At 46.7% G+C, this 24325-nt stretch overlaps 1 protein-coding gene across 1 annotated transcript in view; it reads left to right on the plus strand.

Moving 5' to 3' along the window:
- Positions 1-24325, plus strand: part of NEU4 (neuraminidase 4) — a 229866-nt gene that overhangs the window by 115035 nt on the left and 90506 nt on the right. Inside the window, exon 2 of the mRNA XM_069213615.1 lies at positions 23121-23496. The gene's annotated coding sequence lies outside the window, so the exon portion shown is untranslated. The remainder of the gene's footprint in view (positions 1-23120; positions 23497-24325) is intronic.

Raw genomic sequence — 24325 nt, forward strand, 5'->3', positions numbered from 1 at the left:
GTCTCCAGCAGGCCACCATCCCTGTGAGTGCTGCGAATCGGAAGAGGGTCGCAAATTGCGACCCGCCTTATTAATATTAATGATGTGGGTCTTTGCAACCCACTTCCGATTCGCAGATGGTGTCAGGGACACCATCCTGCATCCGGGTTTGCAAATTGCAAATTGCGAGTCGCTCAGACTCACAATTTGCAAGTCGCAAACTTGGGATTTCCTACATCTGGCCCCAAGTTATCAAAGCTAGAGGACTCCATTGACAGAGGGTCAGTGTATTGCCAGGGATGCCAAATAATAATGCTGTGTATCAGGGAGTCCCTGACCACCGTTATTCTTAGGCAGTTGCACAATACTCATTTTAATTCGGGGTGCCTCTGAGTTAACATGAACAAGAAATGAATAGGTTATCTAATTTATGTGAAATTGTCAGAAAGAGAAATATAAATAAAGCGCTCAATTCACAAATGTAAACTTACACTTTTGTTGTAAGTTTACGATTGTTTTTTATTCACAAAGGGATTTTTGTGTTGTATCTTTATGAGTGCGGAGTTTCCACACATTAAAAGACCCATCTTTACCAGATATACCCATGATGTGAAAAAGGCACTTCCATCTCATGAGTTTGAATGCCTTCTCTGCATCTAATAGAATGATGAGTGTTGGAACTGAGTCTAATACAACCAGATCGATAAAATCGGCCTTGTACTGAATGTTCGTGAACAAGGTAGAACCTCTAATAAATCCTGTTTGATCCAGAGAAAGGAATACTGGGGCTCCCAACCAGATCCAGTTAGCTACGATCTTTGCATATATCTTATAGTTGGTGCATAGTGATCAATTGATACAACGTTGGGTCAGCCACTGGTTTCCCTTTTTTGTGAATGTTAATCAGAATCACTTTAAAAAAGGAGCTCAGTGCCTGTCCAACTCCCAGGAGCTATTTAAAAAGAGTAGTAAGAAGACCTAGGAGGCTAGCTGTAAAAGCTTTGTAGAACTCCAGACCTATGCAATCTTCCCCTGGAGCCTTACCGTTTGTTAGCTGATCTATTACCTCCCCAACCGCTTTCTCTGTGATTGGCTTACTTAGTAATTCAGAGTTCTCTGGTGTTAGACATGGTAGGTACAAACCTGCTAGGAAATCCTCTAATGTCTGCTTCGTGGCAGTCTCTGCTCCTCCCATCCCTTCCCCCTATAAAGAGTAGAGTAATATTGATGGAACGTTTGCAGGATATCTTCAGGCTTCTCCATAAGCTGGCCCATGTTTGGATCCTTGATCTGCTGGATAAGATTGATTTTCTTATTCTTGTTAGCTCACCATGCTAAAAACTAGCCTACATACTCTCCTTTTTCGTACACCTGACGCTGAAATGTCTGATTATTTATCAGCTCTTTTCGGAGGTAAAAATCTCTGAACGTCTCTTGCCTCCTGCCAACTGTCTTGCAGAAGGCTTTTAGAACTATGTGATAGTGCTGCTTGATAAGCACTATTGACACTGATTCCAAAGAAGAAATTATTCTTTTGTCCTTTTTGGTTCTGAGTGGTGACAGGGAGCTAAAGACCCCTCTGATAGTGCATTTAAGTGCCTCCCAGACTACTGAAGGACCTGTTGAGGCCTTGTTTACTGGGAAGAAATTTCGGGTCTCCAGTTTCACTTGGTTCATGCACTCATAGAGCATGATCATTATCCATAATGCCTCTTGGTCTAGCCCGTTATACCAGAACTGAACAGCTAAATACTATGGCCCTCATTACAATTCTGGCGGTCAGAGATAAAGCGGCTGTAATACCGCCAACAGGCCGGCAGTAACAAAAATGGAATTATGACCACAGCGAGGCCACCCAGACAAAGAGCAACTTTAACACACCAACTGCCACGGCAGTGGCAACAAGCACCACAACGGTAACCACCAACAGCCAGGTGTAAGACAATGTTCCGCCAACTTTATTAAGACAGGCTTATCTGCCACTTTTTCCGGGGACGTACTAACGACATCAAAAGCACGGCTGAAACAGAACACAGAAGTCAAAGGACTCACCTCTGGAGACACAGGGAACAACCACGCCGCCATGGAGCCCGAGTTGCACATCTTCCCCATACTGCTATACCTCTTCATGCATTTCGAACATCAATGCCGAAGAAGATTACCACGGTGAGTACTGCCGCCTAGTACACAAGGGAGGGGGGAGGAAAAAGAGAGTAACACGCAAACGCAACATGTAACACCCCACCCCCAACACCATATACACAAACAGATGCAATAACTTTACATATCCAGCCGTACCCCTCAGAAATAATGCAAGGACTAAAGGAAATGATTAAAGTGAGTGCAATCAGATAAAATACTATAAATATTGGCTTCTAAATCAAAACAGTATATACATATGTACAAACGGAGGGACACTGCCCAGTCCTCAATGTCCATGGGCCACAGGGCCACTACACATAGGCCAAGGCCCCACCTCACTCCTGCAACAACACGGAGAGAACACTGCAGGGGCTTCAGGTCGAAAATACATAGGCACCTCAGGGGGACGGGGAGTGGGGGCACCTCAGCCGGAATATGGTACAACACAACTTGTCCTGGAGGGGGCTACATGCCCAGTGCGATGTCCTGGGGAGTGCAAGGCCATAGTCTCTCAAGTGGGTGGTTTGCCCACTGCTTGGTCCTGGGGAGTGAAAGGCCACAGTCTCTCAAGTGGGTGGTTTGCCCATTGCTTGGTCCTGGGGAGTGCAAGGCCACAGTCTCTCAAGTGGGTGGTTTGCCCACTACTTGGTCCTGAGGAGTGCAAGGCCACAGTCTCTCATGTGGGTGGTTTGCCCTCTACTTGGTCCTGAGGAGTGCAAGGCCACAGTCTCTCATGTGGGTGGTTTGCCCACTGCTTGGTCCTGGGGAGTGCAAGGCCACAGTCTCTCTAGTGGGTGGCTTCTCCACTGGTTCTGGAGGGGGCCTTGTGACCAGTGTGCTTCATCATGGGAAAGATGGGGTGAGTGGATGGCTTCTCCCACTGGTTCTGGAGGAGGCATTGTGCCCACTGTGCTTCATCCTGGCAAAGATGGGGGTGAGTGGATGGCTTATTCTACTTGTTCTGGAGGGGGCTGTGTGCCCAGTGTGCTTCATCCTGGCAAGGATGCGTTGAGTGGATTACTTTTTCCACTGGTTCTGGAGGGGGTCGTGTGCCCAGTGTGCTTTATCCTGGCAAGGGTGCATTGAGTGGATGACCTCTTCCCTGGTTCTGGAGGGGGCCTTGTGCCCAGTGTGCTTCATCCTGGCAAGGATGCGGTGAGTGGATGACTTCTTCCACTGGTTCTGGAGGGGACCTTGTGCCCTGTGATGCAGCACTTGGGGAGAGCATGGTCACAGTCTCTTATCTGGGTGTCACACCTACAGGATTTGCAATACAGCCCATGGAGGCAGGACTACACACTGCCTGCCTGTGGTGACGGCTGCTCAGTAGTGTCAGAGGCGGGTCTGGTGTCGGGGCTGGCAGTGGTGGGGGGAGGCTCCAGCCCAACCCCTGCAGCCTCAGAAAGCTGCCCACTGGGGCTGCTGATGCTGGCAGTGGTGATGCTGGCGGTTCTGGTGGCGTTGCTGGCAGTGGTGGGGGGAGGCTCCAGCCCTTTCCCTGCAGCCTCGGACGGCTGCCCACTGGGGCTGCTGCTGCTGGTGACGGTGCAGGCAGTGGTGGGGGGAGGCTCCAGCCCTTTCCCTGCAGCCTCGGACGGCTTCCCACTGGAGCTGCTGCTGCTGGTGGCGGTGCAGGCAGTGGTGGTGGGAGGCTCCAGCTCTTCCCCTGCAGCCCGGACGTCTGCCCACTGGGGCTGCTGCTGGTGGCGGTGCAGGCAGTGGTGGGGGGAGGCTCCAGCCCTTCCCCTGCAGCCTCGGATGGATGAACCGCCACAGTTGGTGGAGGGGGCTCAGAATCAGTCCCAGCCCCAGGCCTTCTGTCCTTCCTTCCTGCTGGTGTAAGCCCTTGCCCTTCCCCTTGACAGCTGGTGGTGCCTCCTTGCCCTTCCCTTTGGCAGCTGGTGGTTCCTCCTTGCCCTTCCCCTTGGCAGCTGGTGGTGCCTCCTTGTCTGTCCCCTTGGCAGCTGGTGGTGCCTCCTTGCCCTTCCTTTTGGCAGCTGGTGGTGCATCCTTGCCCTTCCCTTTGGCAGCTGGTGGTGCCTCCTTGCCCTTTCCTTTGGCAGCTCGTGCAGGCACATTAATTAGTGCTGATGGCTGGTTCCCTGGAGCCTCTTCCACCTGCAGTAGCTGTCGACACTACTGTGGCTGTGGACTGGGTGGCTGAGGTGCTCACCTGGGTTCTGACCACCCTGGACTGACATGAAGGATGGGGGGGTGGGATAGGGAAGAGGTCAACGGTGGAGAGGAAAAGCTTCTTAGGGACATTGGGGTGGGAAAGGGTGAAGGATAGGGAGTGGAGAAAGAGGGAGTGGTTGTAGGAGGTGTCTGCTGATTTTGGGTACAGGTGCATGGGCTGGATGCTGTTGTGAGGTGGATGGCTGTTGGGTGTCTGAGTGCTTGCGTTTGTGTACTTTGGGAGGAGGGGGCAGAGACACAGTGGGAGAAGACACAGGGAAGTGTGCATGGATGTGGGGGTGCTGACTGCCAGTGAGGGGTGTGTAGTGATAGGTGTGTTGGTGATGGATGTAGTGGATGAGGATGAAGTGCATGCAGGTGTGAGTGGAGACACTACTGGGAGGGAGGTGGACGATGAGGAGGATGGGGACATAGTGGAGGGAATGGAGGTTGGTATGTCTGCATCTGTATGGTGTGTGTATGAGTGCCTGTGGGATGATGTGTGGTGCTTGTGTTTGCCTGAGCTACTCCTATGTTTTGTCTTGTGTGCATGCTGGTCTGCCTGTGTGCTTGGGATAGGTTGGGGGTGAGGGTAATGGGACAGGGTAGATGACGTTGGAGGGGGGAGGCTAGAAACAAGGACAATGGCTGCCATCAGGGAGGAGGCCAGAGCCTGGATTGATCTCTGTTGGGCCACCATGCCAGAGTGAATGCCCTCCAGGAATGCATTTGTTTTTTGAAAATGGCCTGCCAGCCCCTGGATGGCATTCACTATGGTTGACTGCCCAACAGATATGGATTGCAGGAGGTCAATAGCCTCCTCACTCAGGGCAGCAGGGCTGACTGGGGCAGGGACTGAGGTGCCTGGGTCAAAGGAGATGCCCACCCTCCTGGGTGAGCGGGCATGGGAAACTCACTGAGGGGCTGCTGAGAGGGTGGTGCTGGTATGGGGGGTGGTGGCTGTACCTGTATTTGGGGTGGCCACAGAAGTGCCTGCCACCACCAGGGAGCTTCCATCGGAGGAGGTATCACTGTCTGAACTGTCCCTTCCTGTCTCCGCAGTGGTGCTCCCCTCGCCCTCCATCCTACTGGTGCCCTCACCGTTGGGGGATTCAGCCTCCTGGGCCCTGTGGGATACAGCTCCCTCCATCGCTGGTGCCTCTGCTCCTCCGCCAGATGATGCTAGTGCACATAAGGACAGAGTGACAAAACAAAAAAGGGGGGAAGAGACAAAGAATACACTTAGTCAATGGCTGATTCAACACCACCGTTGGCATACACGACACACACACACACACACACAGGGAACAGCCCTACGCACTAGGCAATGCACTACCAGTCACAATGCTAGTCACCAGGACATGGACAGGAATACCAAATGCCAATAGCAGCATACCTGGCACCCACAGACCCCTGCCTAGTAGTGGATGCCTACTCGCTTGGTAGGAGGTGGTGTTCATCAGCCCCTGCCAAACATGGGACCTACCCTGCAATGTCCGGCCTGGCCTAGGGGCACCCACAGGCACACATCACCCACCCGGAGACCACCTCACCATGCGCAAGTAGTATATAGGGATACCGTACTCACCCCCTTGTGGCTCTCCTGTGAGGCCCTCAAGTGCCCATCCATCTCCGGATAGGCCACCGCCAGTTTGCAGGCCATCAGGTGGGTTAGGGTTCGACTGGCACCCCTTTCCCGTTGGGAGGCCATACGCAGCTGGGCCTCTGCCGTCTTCCGTGCCCAGCGTCTCATGTCCTCCCATTGTTTGCAACAGTGGGTGCTCCATCTGCCGTAGACCCCCAGGGTGTGCACATCCTTGGTGATGGCATGCCATATTCCCTTTTTCTGATGGGCGCTGACCTGCAGAAAAAAAACATAGGAAAAGGTATCAGTCAAACCGTCCAGCCTGCTATACTCATGCCCCACCATAGCCCTCATATCCCCTTACGCACAGACATTGCCCACAATACATGCAGCACGCTGCCCAGGGCCCTTCCACCAACCCCCCCCTACATGAGGCCCTCACACACAGCACTCCATGCATTCATGGGAGAACATCACCATTGGCCACTGTAACCCATAGAGTACAATGACAACCAATGAGGTGTTGCACGGCGGTACTCGACTGCCTCCTGCAACGGCGCACAACATCAGCGTCATTACCTCATTTCCACATGTCCATCCACACAGGACAGGCGGACACCATTTCAGGAGGGGGGGAGGCAGGCCATGGCACCTAACTGTGTCACAGTACACATAGGCACCATTTGGGCCTCTCCAACAAAATCCTGTTACAGTCACAACATGCAATGCAGTGTAGTGTTTGGACATGTGGAATACTGACCAGCTGCTCCCAGTTTTGCCCCCTAGATTACAACCACTGTGGATGAATAGGAGATGAAGACATCCCCCTGTGTACAGACCCCTAGTGAATTTGGCAACAATGGAGGACAGGCACATTATCCTCACCTATAGGCTGGACAGGGCCACAATCACAGAGCTGTGTGCCCAATTGGAGCCTGACCTGATATCTGATATCTGTCACCCCACTGGGATCCCCCCTCTTGTGCAAGTCCTATCTGTGCTCCATTTCTTGGCAAGCAGCTCCTTCCAAGTGACAGTGGGCTTGGCAGCAGGAATGTCACAGTTAATGTTCTCAATAGGTCTGACCAGAGTGTTGTCTGCCCTGATTAAACATATGCACAGCTACATTGTTTTCCCAGAGGTGGAGGATTTGGCCACAGTGAAAGCTGACTTCAATGCAATGGGACATATCACCAACATCATTGAGGCCATCAATGGTACACATTTTGCATTTGTCCCCCCCCCCGAGAAATGAACAGGTGTTCAGAAATCGAAAGAGCTTTCACTCCATGAATGTGCAGATGGTGTGCCTGGTGGACCAGTACATCTCCCAGATCAATGCAAAGTATCCTGGGACTGTGCATGATGCCTTTATCCTGAGGAATAGCAGCATCCCATAAGTGATGGCTCAACGCCAGAGGCACTGGATGTGAACCCTGGTTCCCACCCAGTGGATGTTGGTGTATGGGTATGGTGTAGGCCATAAGGGTTAGTGTGTGTCTAACAGTTGTCCCTCAATATTTGCAGGTGCCTCTGGTTACCCCAACCTCTCGTGGCTACTGACCCCTGTGAGGAATCCCAGGACAAGGGTAGAGGAACGTTATAATGAGGCACATGGGCGAACAAGAATAATTATAGAAAGGACATTTGGCCTCTTGAAGGCAAGGTTTAGTTGCCTCCATCTAACTGGTGGATCCCTGTACTATTCACCCAAGAAGGTCTGCCAGATAATCGTGGCATGCTGCATGTTGCATGTTGCATAACCTTGCCTTTAGACGCCAGGTGCCTTTTCTGCAGGAGGATGAGGCTGAAGATGGCCTTGTGGCAGCAGTGTACCCTGTGGACAGTGAAGATGAGGATGCAGAGGATGAGAATGAGGACAATAGGACAGCAATTATACAACAGTACTTCCAGTGACACACAGGTAAGACACTGTAACTTCAATTTACGCTGACAGTTTTGTGTTTGACATTGTACATGGCAGGCAGATTCTCCCAATTCTATTACCACTTACTGTACCCTTTGGCATCTCTATTTTCAGATATCTGTGCCCCACTCTGGCACCTGGTGTTTTCTGTATACTACTACACGTCATTCCTATGCATTTATTCCTGTACAGTTGTATTGCAGTGTGTAAAGCTTGTTAAATGAATACACAGTTAAATAATTTGACAGACTCCATACTTGTATTTTTTTAATGGTGTTTATTTAAGTGCTAAGCAGTGGAGGGGGTAGTGAAATGGGCTGGGTTGATGGTGGAGGAAAGTCCAGGATAGAGTCCAGTCTATTTGTATCACAGGTGCGTTGTCCAAGGGGGCATAGGAAGGGGGGCAATGGCAGTTCAAGGTGGAAAGGGTGACAGAGTGGGACACAAAGGTGACAATCAGGAGAGTCTTCTTTCCTGGTGGGGGTCTTGGCAATGTTCTCTGGCTTCTGCCTGAATCGCAGGGACCATTTGCGGGATGGTTCTCATTCTGGAGTGGGAGGGATGCTGGTGGCCTGTTATTCCTGTGGCGGGGCCTCCTGTCCACTAGCGGCAACGGAGGTGGAGGGCTGTTCATCGGTGTGGCTAGTGTCAGAGGGACTGCTGGTGCGCCACGGCCTCCCTCATGGTGCTGGCCAGTCTGCCAGCACCCCTGCAATGGCGACCAGGGTGGTGTGGCTGTCCTTCAGGTCCTCCCTGATCCCCAGGCGTTGTCCCTTTTGCAGCCGCTGGGTCTCCTGCAACTTGGCCAGTATCTGGCCCATTGTCTCCTGGTATGCTCCAAGGATTTTGGTGAGTGCCTCCTGGAGAGTCGGTTCCCTGAGCCTGTCCTCCTCCTGTCGCACACCAGTCCGCCTAGCTTCCCTCTCTGTCCCCTGAACCGTGTGCCCACTGCCACTGACCCTAGGTCCCTGATCGTCCTGTGTTTGTGGGGTTGCCTGGGGTCCCTGTAATTGTGGACACACTGCTGATTGACGTGTCCTGGGGACAGAGGTATTGGCCTGCTGGGTGGGTGCTGTGCTGGTGTTTCCTGAGGGGGGAGGCTCTGTGGTGGTATGGGGCTGTGCCTGGGTAATCGACTGTCAGGAGATCCCTGATGGGCCAGGTTTGTCATCCTGAACCAGGAGCCCAGAGCTGCTGTCATCACTATGGACCTCTTCTTTCTTCTTTCTTCTGTGTGGGGACTGGATGTTGCTGGCACCTCCTCTCCGGTGACGTTGTGAGGGGGACCTGTGGGGATATTAATGCAGTGTTATTGTTTCTGCGAGTGACATCTCGTGCATGTGTGTGATGCCCTCTATGGTTGTGATTGCCCTGTCATCTTTGCCTTGTGTGAGTAGTGATTTTGTGTGCTAGGTGATTCTCTCTAATGTGCATGCTTTAGTGAAGGGTATCCATGCAGGGCTGTGAGTGATGTCCATGCATTGGTGGTGCATGCAGTGCTTGGTATTGGGATGGGTGAGTTGTGATGGTGGGGTGTATGTGAGATGGTGGAGGGATGGGGTGAGGGTAGGGGTGGCTAGATGTGATGGCATGCAGGTGGGGGATTGAAAGTAGTAGAGTTGATTCACCAGTGTCCAGTCTTCCTGCTACTCGTGCCAGGCCCTCAGGATGCATGATTGCCAAGACTTGCTCCTCCCATGTGGTAAGTTGTCTGCTGCACCTGTGATTCAGATAGCTGTGGCTCTACCCAGATGATTTCCTCCACCATGACCCTTAGCATCTCCTCAGAGAATCTGGGGTGTCTTTGTGGCGCCATGGGTGTAGTTTGTGTTTTTGTGTGAGGGTGTGTGGGGTGGTGTGTTGGGGTGTGTGCTGTAAGGTGCGTGGATGGTATATGGGTGATGGTGTTCTTTGGCTCTGGCTCTGTGGGTGCTCCTGGTGTCTCTCTCTCTCTCTGGTGGCAATTCTTTCTAGTCGTAAAGGGTTGTGGGTAATGTGGATGTGTGTTTTATATTGGTGTGGGTGTGTGTGTGTGTGGTGTGTGTATGTGTGTAAGGTGTGTGTTGTTTGAATTGTCCAATGTAGTGTTGTTTTGTTAGGTTGTGTGTATTTTGAGCGCAGCGGTATGTACCGCCAATGGTTTACCACGATTGAATGTCCGCTGCGGTGATTTGTGGGTCATAATGCTGTGGGTGTAGTTCTGTTGGCGTAACGGTGTGGGTTTTGCTACCGCCAGTTTATCACTCACCTTTGGGCTGGTAGACTTGTGTGTGTGGCTGTATAGTGACAGATTGTTATGTGTGTGTCATAATATGGGTAGCGGTAAACCGACACGCTGGCGGTATATTGACGGCAGTCAGCATGGCGGTAAGCAGGACTTACCGCCAATGTCATAATGAGGGCTTATGTGCCATATTTACAAGACCCATGGTGCAGGACGGCGCAGCAAATGACTTGCTGCGCCGCCATATGCCACAGGGAAAAGGCAGAAGTGTGCCGATACTAAACATTTCTGTTCTCTCCCCCTGTGCTGGTGCACAAATTGCTGCCATGCGTCAATGCAGGCCCCCTTGCACCATGGTGCAAGGGCTATTGTGTGGTGGGGGTGATTGTTTTTGTGCAGGGTTGGACACCTTCCTTCACAAAAACAGTGGTGGTGTTTACCTCCTTCTGTGTGTGCAGAAGAACGCAGCACACATAGAAAGTCGAAAAACGGGGAGAAATAAAGATACTTCATCTAGTTGTGTCTCTCTTACGCCACCCCTGGGGAGGCGTAGGCTTTTGACGCATTCCTAGGCTTATGAAACCTTGTAAATCTGGGATTGCGTCAAAATACATGGGTGTTGCCTGGGAACACCCAGGCAACACCCATGGAAAAGTCTCCCTGACGCAAAGTAAGACAACACAGCGACTTGCCTTAATCCATATCTACAAGGCTATGTAAAGCCAGGCAAAGTGATTTGTGTGGCCTTGTAGATGTGGGTGTGCAGCCTGTGCCACCGGTACATCACAAAAAGTGACACACCGGTGGCGCAGGCCGCTTGTAAATATGGGCCTATGACTGAGGGTCTGAGGAGCCATTAACATGATGGGAAACATCTAGAATGCCCAAGGAGTATGATGCCAAGAACATATCAATCCTAGAATCAGAATAATAGTATTTAGTGTAACAGGTAAAAGACTTTACCCCTGCATTTTGTAAACACTAAACATCCCTTAGGCCTAAACAAGTACATAGGTCTTTAAAGGCTCTCTCTGTTTGTTTGTTTTTTTCATGCTATGTGTGTGCTGCATTAGAGGAATCCACAGCAGGGTCTGACAGAAAATTAAAATGCCCACACAGGATGACCTCCCTGGAGAAGGAACACAGGACCCACGTCAAATTCTGAAGATGGCTGGGATCATCATTGACTGGGCCATAATAACTCACTATAATAATCCTGTCTGCCCTTACCTCTTTGGGTAAAATAGCCCAGTGCCCGCATGGTCCTTAATTATCTTACAATACTACGCTTTCAGATCTTTCTTGACAAAGACAGCCACACCCCTTTGTGTCGTGCTTGCCGAGGAGACGAATGTATTTCCATGAACCCAGATGCCTCGCTTTCTCATTCTCCCTTCCTGACACTCAATGAGTCTCCTTTATCAGAGCAATATTGGGATTGTATTGTTTCAACCAAGCATACATGGTTGTCCTCTAGAACTTGTTGATCAGACCATTAACATTGAAGCTAACCATTATTAGGTTTGCCAACATCTAGGCCTAGTTGTGTTCCCTCTGAAATTCAATGCCAACCCTTGATTTTTTTCTGAACTAACCCAGTCCAGTCCCAGAGCTGAAGCAACATCCTTCACCTAAAACATACACTGTTCCCTCCTCTGGTTTAACATCTTAGAGTCATCTTTTCATTTTACCTTTGCTCCTGCTCACCCCCTGTCCTCCCTCTATTCCTTCCTCCCCCCCAAACTCATGAGCACGCCTGGCTGTGGGTGAACCCTCCCCACCAATATAGATGCAATGTGTTGCTCCCTTGACCGACTATGAGAGGCACCCTGCTCCCTCACCCAGTCCACACCAATGTGGCAAGAAAGAGGGGAAAAGAGACAGAGAAGCAAAAGAAACACAATAGTTTTGTTACTTTCCTCTATACTCTAAATCACTTTAACATGGCCATCCAATAGCCCACCTACTACCTCACCCCTGTATAAACGTAAATATCTCAAACACATCCAGGGAACCCTAACAGAGACCTCTGTCCCTCTACCCACATTTAAGGATCGCCCCTTCCTGCCAGAGAGGTCTCATGAGCAGAAAGGAAGTCTCTCGCTTCCTTTGATTCCCAGAAGTCTTGGAAGTTTCCTCTCCAATTAAATCCTTACGGTAGCCCCAAAAATATAGGCAGGAATGGTTAGGACCTTGAAATGAAGCAGTAGGTTCCTAAATTCTTTCTGCCTCCTGACAGTCTCCCATGCTAGGTCCAAAAGATTGAGAAAGTGAAGCTTTTATCCAAGAAAATGCTTTTTCATGCTCTGGTGACACTCAGAACAAGCTCCTTTACACTGTAATCTTTGAAGTGAGCAGCAATTGTCCACAACCTTGCACCTGCCTTTGGAGTGCCTGCCGGGACCCGATGGGCCCCAGCTATTGACAGATCTTGAGTAGGCAGTAAGGATTCCCTGAACAGCTGGGCCAGCCATTTTTCCATGCCAGGCTGTGATGACTTGGAGCCCTCAGGGACCCCCACTAAGTTCAGGTTGGAATTGCAGGAACGATTCTCTAAGCCCTCCATGTTCTTGCAGGGAACCTGATTTGCGGATTCATGCCAGTGGTATTGCTGACATTGGATTTTGCTTGCTGCTCCAGAATCAGCAAACGCTTTTCCATCTCATGCTGCTTGGACAGAAAGGGAGTCATTTTTTCATCTATAGTTCCAATGTTTCGGTTAGTTTCGATAAATGAGAGGCTTGTTCCGATTGACTCTTCTTTACTGTCTTGATTTCACATACAATGCAGTTAAGCATCTGCTTAGATGACTGGCCAGAGAAAAGTTAGGTGGCTGAACTGTCCGAGTCAGCAGAATTGGGGCTCCCCACACCTATAACTGGTGGTATCCTTACATTTTTATCCCCCCTGCTTCCGCACGGGGGCTGCCTCTTCTTGATCTGGGCCTCTACTGGCTTATGTCGGCTCCGACAGCTCCATTAAAGCAGCTAATTTATGAGAAATAGGGGCCTGTCTCAGATTAGGTCCACCCCCCACACATTTTCAGTGCATTTTGTGCATACTCCACCTGCCTCTCCCAGATTGGTTCTATCATCTCATCCTTCTTAGTGGAAAATGTTGTATGGGGCATTCCAACTCTCTCTCTTGCCAGGATATTGGATTTGGAACCACAGATGACTGTTTGCTTATCTCTTGTAGACCACAAAGCTGGTCCTCCACTTCCACGATCTCCATGGTAATGGGATGTGTACTCTCATCTGTCATGACCAGACCCAGAGTCTCAGGGACAACCATCATTGCTGTCCAGATATGCTAACTAAGTTCACGAAGTTCATGCCAAGGCTTCACTGGCCTCACTGGATGAAATGCCTGGGGTCACTGCAGTTGTTCTCCTCACATCTGAAAAAATGTGACTGTGTGGCTGCCCCCTCTTTCCAGATTCCGCCATACCCTCAGGGATGTGGCACTCCAATCACCAAGTCTCAAAGTAGATGACTCCAGCAGGGCTCTCCCAATCAAGCCTGTGACTGTTAGTGATCCTGTCCTTAGGGCCCCTTCATCCCCCTGGGACACTGGTTAGTTCCCATCTAGATTTGGCTATGATCCTCATGTGGTCCTTGGCCTTGAACTGGCTGATTCAGCCAACCTCTTGGCACAAGGAGGAGCAGAAACCTCTCGGGCCAGCATCCAGTCCCCACTTTGCATATCTTCACCTGACTTTCCGACCTTCAAAAGAGCGATAGAAATGCTGAATAATTATGGGACTAAGTCACTTGCACTCACTGAAATTGGAACTCCACAACACCCTGCGGCACCCACTGTCAAGGGGGCCAAATAAAATGCCACAAATATGAGGGAGAAAGATGTCCGTGAGCAGGGGGGTACAAACATTGATGGATTGATAGAGATAAACTGAAGAAAAAGTGAGTAGCAGGGTGCTGCTCCATGTGTCTGTTGTGCTCACTGTTCCCTTGTGCCATCCTGTCGATATGACTAAAGCCTCTTAATCTAATACCATACATAGGGTTAGCAGACAGAACCTCAAAACCAACATTAAATCGACTTGTGTCCCCACCTTTCCTCTCCTTTCAGTCTACCAGCATCTCCTTTCCAGTACTGCAGACCTTGAGGAGTGACTGCTTGAGGCTAATTAAGAATGCCACCTGTACCTGTAGCCAAGGAGAAGGGAGGGGAACATCAACAATCCACAGTGTTCCCTCAAACACCCATCAGGCTTGTAAAACAGCTTGACTCTGGTACTCCGATGGTAGCAGATGCTGGTAAATAGCCCTCTCTACCCCACTACATCCATGGGTCCATATGCACCGTTCTGCAAAGTTTCTGCGGGGAACTGGGAATTCAGGAGGAAAACCTTCCTCACTCTGGCATTCCTAGGAGCAATCAGTCACCTTCACAGGTGCAAGTGTGTGGAGTGGGGTGGGAGGCAGCACATGACGCTGTGAGGTGCTGACCACACTGTAGCCTACCTCAATCCACCATGTTGGCCTCCGTCCTGAACTCCAAAAAAGTTCTAACCCACTAACCATTTTACATCTTTTTCTGAGGATTCCATAGAGACATCAGCGTCCTCCCCTTAAAGTGCTTTACTTGCGTATGTTACTATACCATAGTTACCTTACATGAACCTCCTTGCTTTGCAGGAAATCCTCTACTCTGGATCCTAGAACCTACAGTTTAGGTGTAAGCTGTGAATAAATACTGGGTACCCTACTGTTTCTGAGACAGGAATCTTTTGGGGGGAGTGGGTGGAAGAAATGGATGGAAGGCACGGTGATCTCTCTCCATGTGGTTGTTTGTCTAAAAATGCTTTATTTTGTTGTTGTGAAAAGACTGCTGACAATTGTTTTCGCTGTGTATATTCCTCACTGAAGACCAAACATGACATAAAAGCTGCAGAACAATCAAAGACGAGCATTGATTTGATATTAATTCCTCGTTTGGAGCAGAGTAGTTTGGAGTGATTGTGGAGAGACATAAGACTGAACATGAAATGTACAGGCCTGATTTCAGTCTTGACTGGGGTTCCGTCATCATGTCGTGACGGCGGTTCCAAGTACTTCATCAAGCTGACAGAGTTCCGACTGCCGTATTTAGCTCTATGATGGCTAAACCTTCATCTGCATTGACAGAGTGGAGTCCGCTGTGTAAGCGGTCTATCGCTGACAACTAGGCGGACTCCAATGCCAGCTAGCAGTACTGTATTGCCGTCGAGGCGTTGGGATTGCACCAATCATATTTAGGTTTCACAGCCATGCTGGTGTTGTCCTGTCGGATGATTCCTGATGACAGGAGTCCATCGCAGGACCCGCTCAACATTGTGCTGTGGCAATTGGATGGACGCTAGCAGCACACACCTGATGTATAGTGGCCAATTGTGAATATCTGCAAACTACACTATAAAACACATTCCATTTTAGACCATGATCCTTTGCCATGCCACTGCAGAACACCATTTTGCTGCTGAATTTGCCACTAAGGAGTCAGGTTAATCTTTTCTTCTCCCTCTGTTAATTTTTCATTGTTTCATTTTGAAAGTTTTTTTATCAACTTGTGGACCACTATATCATTTATTTCTAGTTTTTCACTGTGGCAGGGAAGAGGAATCCACATTTTACAGAGGGAGAACTGTCAGTCATGGTGGATGAAATCATCAGAGTAGAGCCACATTGTTTGGAGTGCAAGTACCAAATACAACCATATCACAGAAAAGGCAAATGCAGGTCAGAACAGTTGACAGAGTGAATGCTGTAGCAAACTGTACACACAGGAGGAAATTAGGAAGTGGTGGAACGACCTGGGGGGAGGGTGCATTCCTTGTCCTCCAAGCGTCCCCTCGAGGCCTAGAGGACTGGGAGTGGTTCTCCCAACCCCGTATTACAAATGTTTCCTTAGGAGGAGAAGGTCTTGCAGTTCGTACATCCTGAAAGCTTGACAGGAATCCCTGGTGGAATGAAGACTGGTAAGTTACGCTTTTGAACATCTCACTAATCAGAAATGTAGTTTTTGCCCTTAAGTTAGCTGCTAATAATATTTTTAGACCCTCATTAAAACATATATTGAAAATCTGATAGTATCAAAAAGTATTGTTATCAACAAATTAGTAGCATTATGGTTGTATTTCTCTTTTTAACAATGATCAGTCTGTGTTGTCTTAATGTGCATTGTTCTTCATGGATCATCTCTTGCATTTGTCTAGTTTGTAGGCTTGTTTCAATGAATGGTGATGGGGAAACAGCCTTTACTACACATCTGTAACCATGCATGCCGTAACCACACATGCATTGCCACGCTAGTCTGAACCACTCATGTGCCTGAACCTTGTGTGATTAAGGCACCATGCATTTGCATGGTTCAGGCACACAGCAGGAATAGCAGGGAGAAGGAGGCGGCGGCCAGGTAAGTGGGCCAGGGGTGAGTAGGGGAGTTTTAAAGACAAGGGGGGTGTAGGTTTTAGGGTTGAGGGTGGGGGCAGGGGAGTCAGGGTAGTTTTTAGGATGGGCGGGGTAGGTTTTAGGGTTGAGGGCAAGGGTGGAGGGTCAGGGTAGCTTTTAGGGAAGGGAAGGTTTTAGGGTCCAGGGTGGGGGTTGTGGTAGTTTTTAGGAGAAGGCGGGGTAGGTTTTAGGGTTCAGGGTAGGGTGGGGTTGGGATCGTTTTTAGGGCAGGGCGGAATAGGTTTTCGAGATCAGGGTGTGGGCGTCAGGTTGTTTTTTAGGGCAGGGTGGGTTAGGTTTTAGGGATCAGGGCCGAGGGGTCAGGTAGTTTTTAGGAGAGGACGAGGAAGGTTTTAGGGTTGAGGATGGGGGTCTGGATAGTTTTTAGGGCAGGACAGGGGTGGGGGGTCAGGTAGTTTTAGGACAGGGTGGGGTATGTTTTAGGGTTGAGGATGGGGACTCAGAGTAGTTTTTAGGGCAGGGTGGGTAGGCTTTACGGTTCAGGGCAGGGGCGGGGGTTGGGGTAATTTTTAGGACAGAGCAGGGTAAGTTTTAGGGTTCAGGGACGGGGAAGGGGATTGGGGTAGTTATTAGGACAAGGAGGAGTAGGTTTTAGGGTACAGGGCAGGGGGTGGGGTAGTTTTTAGGACAGAGCAGGGTAGGATTTGGGGTTTAGAGTGGGAGCAATGTTTATTGCAGAGTATGGTACCGGGTGTAAGGGGGCAGGGCGGGGAACAATTTACCACTCATGTTCCTTTACCAAACATGCCTTTACAGTGAAATTCGTTGTAAAGGCATGAGTGGTAAAGGCATGCATGGTAAAGATGCAGTCGTTGTTGGGACTGCGTTCTTAATGCATGCGTAGTTCAAGCATGCGTGAATCCATCATACAACCATGGTGATGCATTCAAGAAAACAGGTTCCAAATTCCATCTATTTCCACTTGAAGGAATAGTGCACCTATGTGTTATTTTCACCTACTTACATCATCCACATATGTGTCTAGATATTGTATATGTTTTGATTTTCACTGCAGAAATTTTACTAGGTATGTTTAACTCACATTTTCCCAAGTGTTGTTAATGGTAAATAGAAATAACTACAACTACCTACCATGATGCTCTGTTTTTGTCACTGGAGAATAATATTGCTATGTGATGTCGGTCATTCTCTCCTTTCTTCCATATATGCACATATGTCAAAGTGTCATGCATTTGACAATCACCATTTTATGGTATCAATGAAAAGGTCATTTTTGAAAAACATCTAGTATTTTGTCACCTTCTTGTCATTTGATTTAATTGATGTAATTGGTTTTACAAATCTTAGTATGTTGATTTAAAAAGTGTCTAGCGTGTACTGTTGAATGCTGAATCTAAGTAGTATTGATAAACAACTTACTTTGCAAAGTTCATATTATGACTAATGCCATTAATATTTTTAAACTGTATAGTAGTCTGGTTTTTAGCCTGCTAGGCCCTGGAATGGTTTAATTCTCAATTCTCCTCTCTACTTGTTTGTTGGATGTTTAGCACACGTATTCAAAACTTACTCAATAACCTTTTTCTTTTCAGGACATCTCTTCGCCAGTTTTCCTGAAGTTTGCATGTATGTAATGTAACCTGCATGTGTAATTAAAAAAAACACAGAAAGGTTCAATTACTCCATTATCAATTTTTTAACTGTTAGATTGCTTCATTGTAGTTGAAAACACATTTGATGTACAATCCAAACGTTTAATTTCTGCTTGTTTAAAATCCATATTATGTCCCACACCTGGAGCCAGTAGACCACTGTCTGCCACTGAGGACACCTCCATTCCAGACCAGGATCACGCCTTCAGTGAGTACCTCTACTTCATGTGTTCAAAGGAATATAACACCCAACTTGTACCCCCCAAGTGCTGGATACTCTTGAACCAACACCACACCACTACCTTCTCCAGTTCAGACTGGACACAGTGGGATGGGGCACACTGCCTCGGGGGGACTGGGTAGTGGGATTAGGGGTCATGGGAGGGAATATGTTGGCCAGCAAATTGAGACCACTGGGTACACTGTCACCCAGACCCCCATCTAGCAAGTCTTAGGAGTCCTACATCAGTATCAAGACATGATGGACCAGGTCCCAACAGAGCTCCAGGACATTAAGCAGGTGCAGAGGGAGCACAATTCAGACATACATAACCTCAACTCAGATTTGTGCTCCCTGACCAGGATGATGTTTGACATTTATCACCATATGTGAAAGGTTTTTCCTGTATCATCTTTCCCTGTCTGTGGTCCTTCAACCGCTGAACAAAATATATTAGTCACAGAAAGAAGGACCTGTCACAACAGGAAACAGCTCCTCCCACCCCAGTCTCTGCAACTGTGGACCCCCCCTCAGAAGAGATGTTAATCTGGACCACCAGGTGCGAAGGGCAAGACCTCCTCCCCCGCCAACAAGAGATGCAGAACATAAGCTCCTCCAGTGTGCGACTACCATTCATTGTATGGACTATTTTCTGGGCACATTTACCTTTTTTGAGGACATTTGTATTTTATACATTGGACTTCAAACAACTGAGCCTCTACAAAAATAGTTTCATCCACCATGATCAACTGTTTTGTTTGGGTTTTTTGTTTTTATTTCGGTTTTCAATAGATTTAAATGTATTTCTGTTTGATTAATAAATTAAAATAACACAAAGTCAAAGACTGGTGTTGTGTTTCTTGTGGTATTTCCTTTCTTTATTTCTTCCTTCCATCATTATGTAAAAATACAAACAATAAATACACTTAAAAAATGTTGCAATTATGCAATGTGTATACCATTTCCAAAAAGGAAAAAAATACCAAACACAAATGTCAATGTATTGATTACATATATCAGTAAATCATAATTGTTAAAAAATAAATCTGAAAAAAATTATAACCAATGCATAACACAAGTAGTCTGTGTTAGTTGTATTTTTATTGTTCCAAACACTGACATCATGGAAGAACGAGATATAATCCTAATAAAGAGATTCAATAGGCAAACTGTTATTTATTCATATCATCAGCTAGACCCAGATATCCTGCCTCACAATAGCAAATCCACATCAATAACACCAATACTGAAAATTATGGTACTACTACAATTTTTGGTCACAGGATCATTTCAGTACACTGTGGCTGCATCTGGTGGAATGCCACATTCAACTTTACCTGGTGTGCTACAAAAAGTTATTTCTACTATGATGAGACACATCAGGAGCTTCATACACCTAACCCAAAATGAGGATTTTGTCAATGTGAAGGGAGATTAGTATTCTTTGGGTCAACTAAAGAATGTGGTTAGACTGAATTAAGCAGCACATGTTGCCTTGGTGGCAGCATTCAACAGAAAACAGGTCTAATTCAATCTCAAGAACATTAATTCAATCACTATGCAAGTTGTATTTGTATAAGAAAAGTACATCCAAAGTGGGTGTCTTCCTCAGGATCAACCCATGTGCCCTTCTACCTGACAACACCAGCATATAACTGCAAATGTCTCAACTTTGAAATGTCCAAATGAGGATGAGATGGAGATGGATCCTAAAAAAGAAAAACAAGAAGAACATTATTATTTTACATGACAAAATAAACTCAAATGATAAGTCACAAGGACACATCAACTTAAAACATTCAAAGGTAATCAATGTCAATGTGTAAACACTTTTAACAACACACATCTTTGCCCTGGAACTTCTTGAACTAACTATTCCTAATAAACAAATTCCATCACAGACTGAAATGCTCATAATGTCACAAGTTGTTTTGACATTTAATATAACAATTTGAAAAGGTATACTTACTCTCATGGGAATAAGTTGTCAATAACATCTTGAAATAAGTCAATTCCTTCCTCTTCACCACTATCACTTTCATTTGGCATTTCAACATCCCCACCCAGTGGCACTTTGTGGTCTCCATCCTCTGTGATTTATGGGATGTTCTGTTGCAGGGCTATGTTGTGCAACATGTAGCCGGCCACAGTGACTTGGCACACCTTATTGGGTCAGTAGAGGAGGGCTCCACCAGTATCATCCAGATAGCAAAATCTGGCCTTCAGGAGCCCAAAAGCCCATTCCACTGGCCTCCCTGTTCTTCCATGAGCCTCATTGAAGTGGTCTTCCCCTGGCATTGTTAGATTTCTCAGTGGGACTAACAACCATGGTTGGTTAGGATAAGCTGAGTCTCCTATATGAAAGAAAACATATATTGAGCAATAATATCTCATCCCATCATACATTCTTAAACTGTAAATAAAGCAAATGATCCTATTGTCATATTGTTCTTACCAACATGCCAGGCCCTCTCAGGTCCACGTTGTGACATTTGCAGGGGTATGCTCTGGTTCCATAGCACAAAGGAGTCATGTGTTGACCCTGGGAAAAAGGCACACATGCTTGAGATGTACAAAGCTGGTAAGCAGACAACTTGCACATTGATTGAATAGATGTTCTTCTGATTGCAGCATACCTGTTCCTTAGCGTGTGGTGGCAACAAGGCCACATGCGGTATACCACCCAAAGCATAAAAATCTCCCTTTACATTTGACAAAATCCTAATGTTGTGGAAACTGGATGAAGCTGCTGATATTTGTCATCATTGAAGAAAGAACTTCTTGTAGCACACCACTGAAAGTTGGTTGTAACATGCCTCCAGATACTACTACAGTGTATTGGAAGGATCCTCTGGCCACAAAATGGAGTATTGCCATGATTTGCACTCCTAATGTTATTGCTGTGGGATTCCTATTGTGACGCAGAAGATCTGGTTCCAGCTGATGACATACATCCAGAATAGTTTGCCTATTCAATCGGAATCTTTTTATAATGTCCCTTTCTTCTAGGGTAGCAAGGTCTGGAAAAGGTCTGAACACTTGATGCTGTCATTTTCTACCTCTACCTGGGTTCATGCGTCTGCATTTTGAAAAAATAAATTATTGCTTAAAATGGTCAAGCAATACTTTGATAATCAACACACATCTCATGTCTTTGTAAAAGTACCTATGGTTTTGTGACATATATGTACACATCATTTCTTATTGATGTTGCAATTTAGACTACATGTTTTACATGTCTGAGACATTTGAATAACAATATGCAAATAATACAGTAGAAATGTATTATTTACACATTATATATATATATATTTTCAAATCTGTCAACGGAAGTACAAAATATACTATTGTTTTTAAACAGTAACACATTACATTCTAATGTGTCAAAACATAAACAAACAGTGTTGTGCATATTTTACATTGGTAAACAAACTAGCCACCATTTGGAGTAGTGGTGACCAACTTTACTTTACTTTTAAAAATACACTGGTTCACAACCTAAAATGGCAGTCGCGGACTTTGCTGTCAGGACATTGGCAATACGACAGACGTCAGCAGAAGTTGATCATGTAATAAGTGTAACAGTCCACGACAGACACAGCCATAGGCTAATGTGTCATGGCTATTCATGAAAGCAAATGTTTGTGTCAGTCTCCGTTGCAGATGGCAAATTTCATGTACATGTACTCCGTGTTAGAAAAAACCTCACTGCAGCCAGCAACACCTCCTCCAATTTTGCTACTGTTGTCGACCTCTGGGAGCAACAATGCTGGTCAAAACAGGTGACAGGGCCCCTAACTTCTCCACTGAGGAGTTGGAACTCCTCACCACAGAGGTTCTGTCCCAGTACAGCCCGCTGTATGAGAACTCAGAGGAGCAGGTACATGTTTGAATGGGAAATGTATTTCTAAGTAACCTCTTTCTTTTTAAAATGCAGGCTCATTTGTCCCTTTTAGTTCCTGAGTGAAGTGTTGTGATTGGAATGTACTCAACTCAATAATTTGGCAAAGGGCATAATTACATAATTTACACATTGCATGCCCCTTACTTCCAGTGGCCAGTAGGCACTGTACCATAAGTATAAGTGAAAAACATAGCTATATGTTGAAATGAGAGAAATGTAAAGTGCCAGAAAAAACATTTAAGTTATGGACTTGTCAGATCCCATTTTCTGATAAATGAGTATCTTTATGTTTTACATACATGTTTTACGTAATGGGTCCACATATGGGGAAAGTAGCATCATGTGCTGCAAGTACATATGACACAGGCTCTCAATCACCCATACAAGTATGCCCCAATTTTACAATCACTTGTTCATGCATCACCAAAAACCATGCTCTCACTGAGACACATGGCAGCACTTACATACTGACCTTAGCCATTGTATATGGTTCAAACCATAATATCTGGCTCTTAAAATATTAGGCATTAAGTCAATGTAGCTGTGCGTGGGAGTGTGTGTTAATAATGTACAAGTTGTTTAGCCTTCAGCAGCTCACAGTGATTTGTACTGCTCAGAAATTACTCTCATTACAGGAAATGTTTCAGACCCCTGGCCTAGATGATGTTTGTCGACTGGATTTGTAAGAGAACATTGAAAGGGTTCAGGGTAGTCAACAGATCACTACAAATTATTTCCTATAAAAATTTAAATGTTGGTAAATAATCAATACTAACTTTTAAGAATGCTTGTGAGATGTTACAAAATTGTGTTACAGCAGTACAGACAAACAATATCCCACAAAACATATTTTCCTTTCTCTTTTCTTATACATTCAGGTCAAAGCCCAACAGAAGATGGGGGTTATAGAAGGCTACTGCCAAAAAGATGAGGACCCTGGGGGACTATAAGTGGTGCAGCATTAATTGCCACAAAAGGTGGGAGGACCTACAAGGCTGGACCCACAAGTCATCTGAAGGCCAACTTGGTCTGTCCCCACAATGTGGGAAGTGTGTGTGCTTCACCCTGACATTGCTAATGGCCCGCATACTTGCGGTGGCCTATCTGGACCTTGATGGGCAGTAAAGAGCTTAACCGCAGCATCAAGGGGATAAGTCCTTTTTGGAATTCTTATTGTTAGTTAACAATTTTTGATTTATAGTGTCAACATTAAGATTGACACACATCCAACGCACAAGAGGATTTCGGGATGATGTAAGTTCTACTCAAGGCGTATGATGATGTGTTTTGTGTATTGATTTTTGTGAAAGGTTGCCACTAGATTATGTATCACAACCCAAGGACTGTTTTGAACAGACACAAGAAAATAAGAGGTGCCTAGATTTTGTCTATGCTGTGAGGGACAGTTGTGCCAAACAGGCCCAAATTGAGGATTTAGTCAGATTTGTTTGTTCCATCACAAATGTGATAAAGTAATGTTGGCCCTGTCACAGATGCCATGGCATACAATGTACTTATGATACAGTGCATGTTTCTGACTTCACATTGGTGAGTTTGTGTAATGACCAAACAATATTGAATAGCTGGTCCAAAATGACTAGGTTCATGAGTACACTGGCAACATTAGATTTTCACAGCAAGATTCAAGTCAGTTCAAGTTGACAGTAGCAGATTGGCTTGAAGCCTTTCTCATTCGCAAATGTGCAGGTAAGCCAGTATGTTTTACAAGACATACATTCAGTGGGCAATCTCCTTTAATTGAAACAGGTAGAAATGTGTGCACGTTGGTGACAGAGTTACACATACTTCAAACAACATTTTAGTGTCCTTCTTTAGGTCCAGATTATAGGAAGCTGGCTCTCTATATGGTGCACTAAAAAGAAGCACACCCTGCAGAGAGTCCAGTGGATCCCCAAAGGTTTGTTGAGGCTAAAATACATGCGTCTAATGCTCTATTTGTGGTAGTGTGGGTGAGCAGTTAGGCTTATCAAGGAGTCGTGCATTTGTTGTACTCACAGAGGCAATAAATGAGACACAAACTCAAAGAATAAATCAGAGACCAGCTTAGATAAATAACATTTTC

Source organism: Pleurodeles waltl, chromosome 11 (assembly GCF_031143425.1).
Source record: "Pleurodeles waltl isolate 20211129_DDA chromosome 11, aPleWal1.hap1.20221129, whole genome shotgun sequence".
NCBI classification, from domain to species: Eukaryota; Metazoa; Chordata; class Amphibia; order Caudata; family Salamandridae; genus Pleurodeles; species Pleurodeles waltl.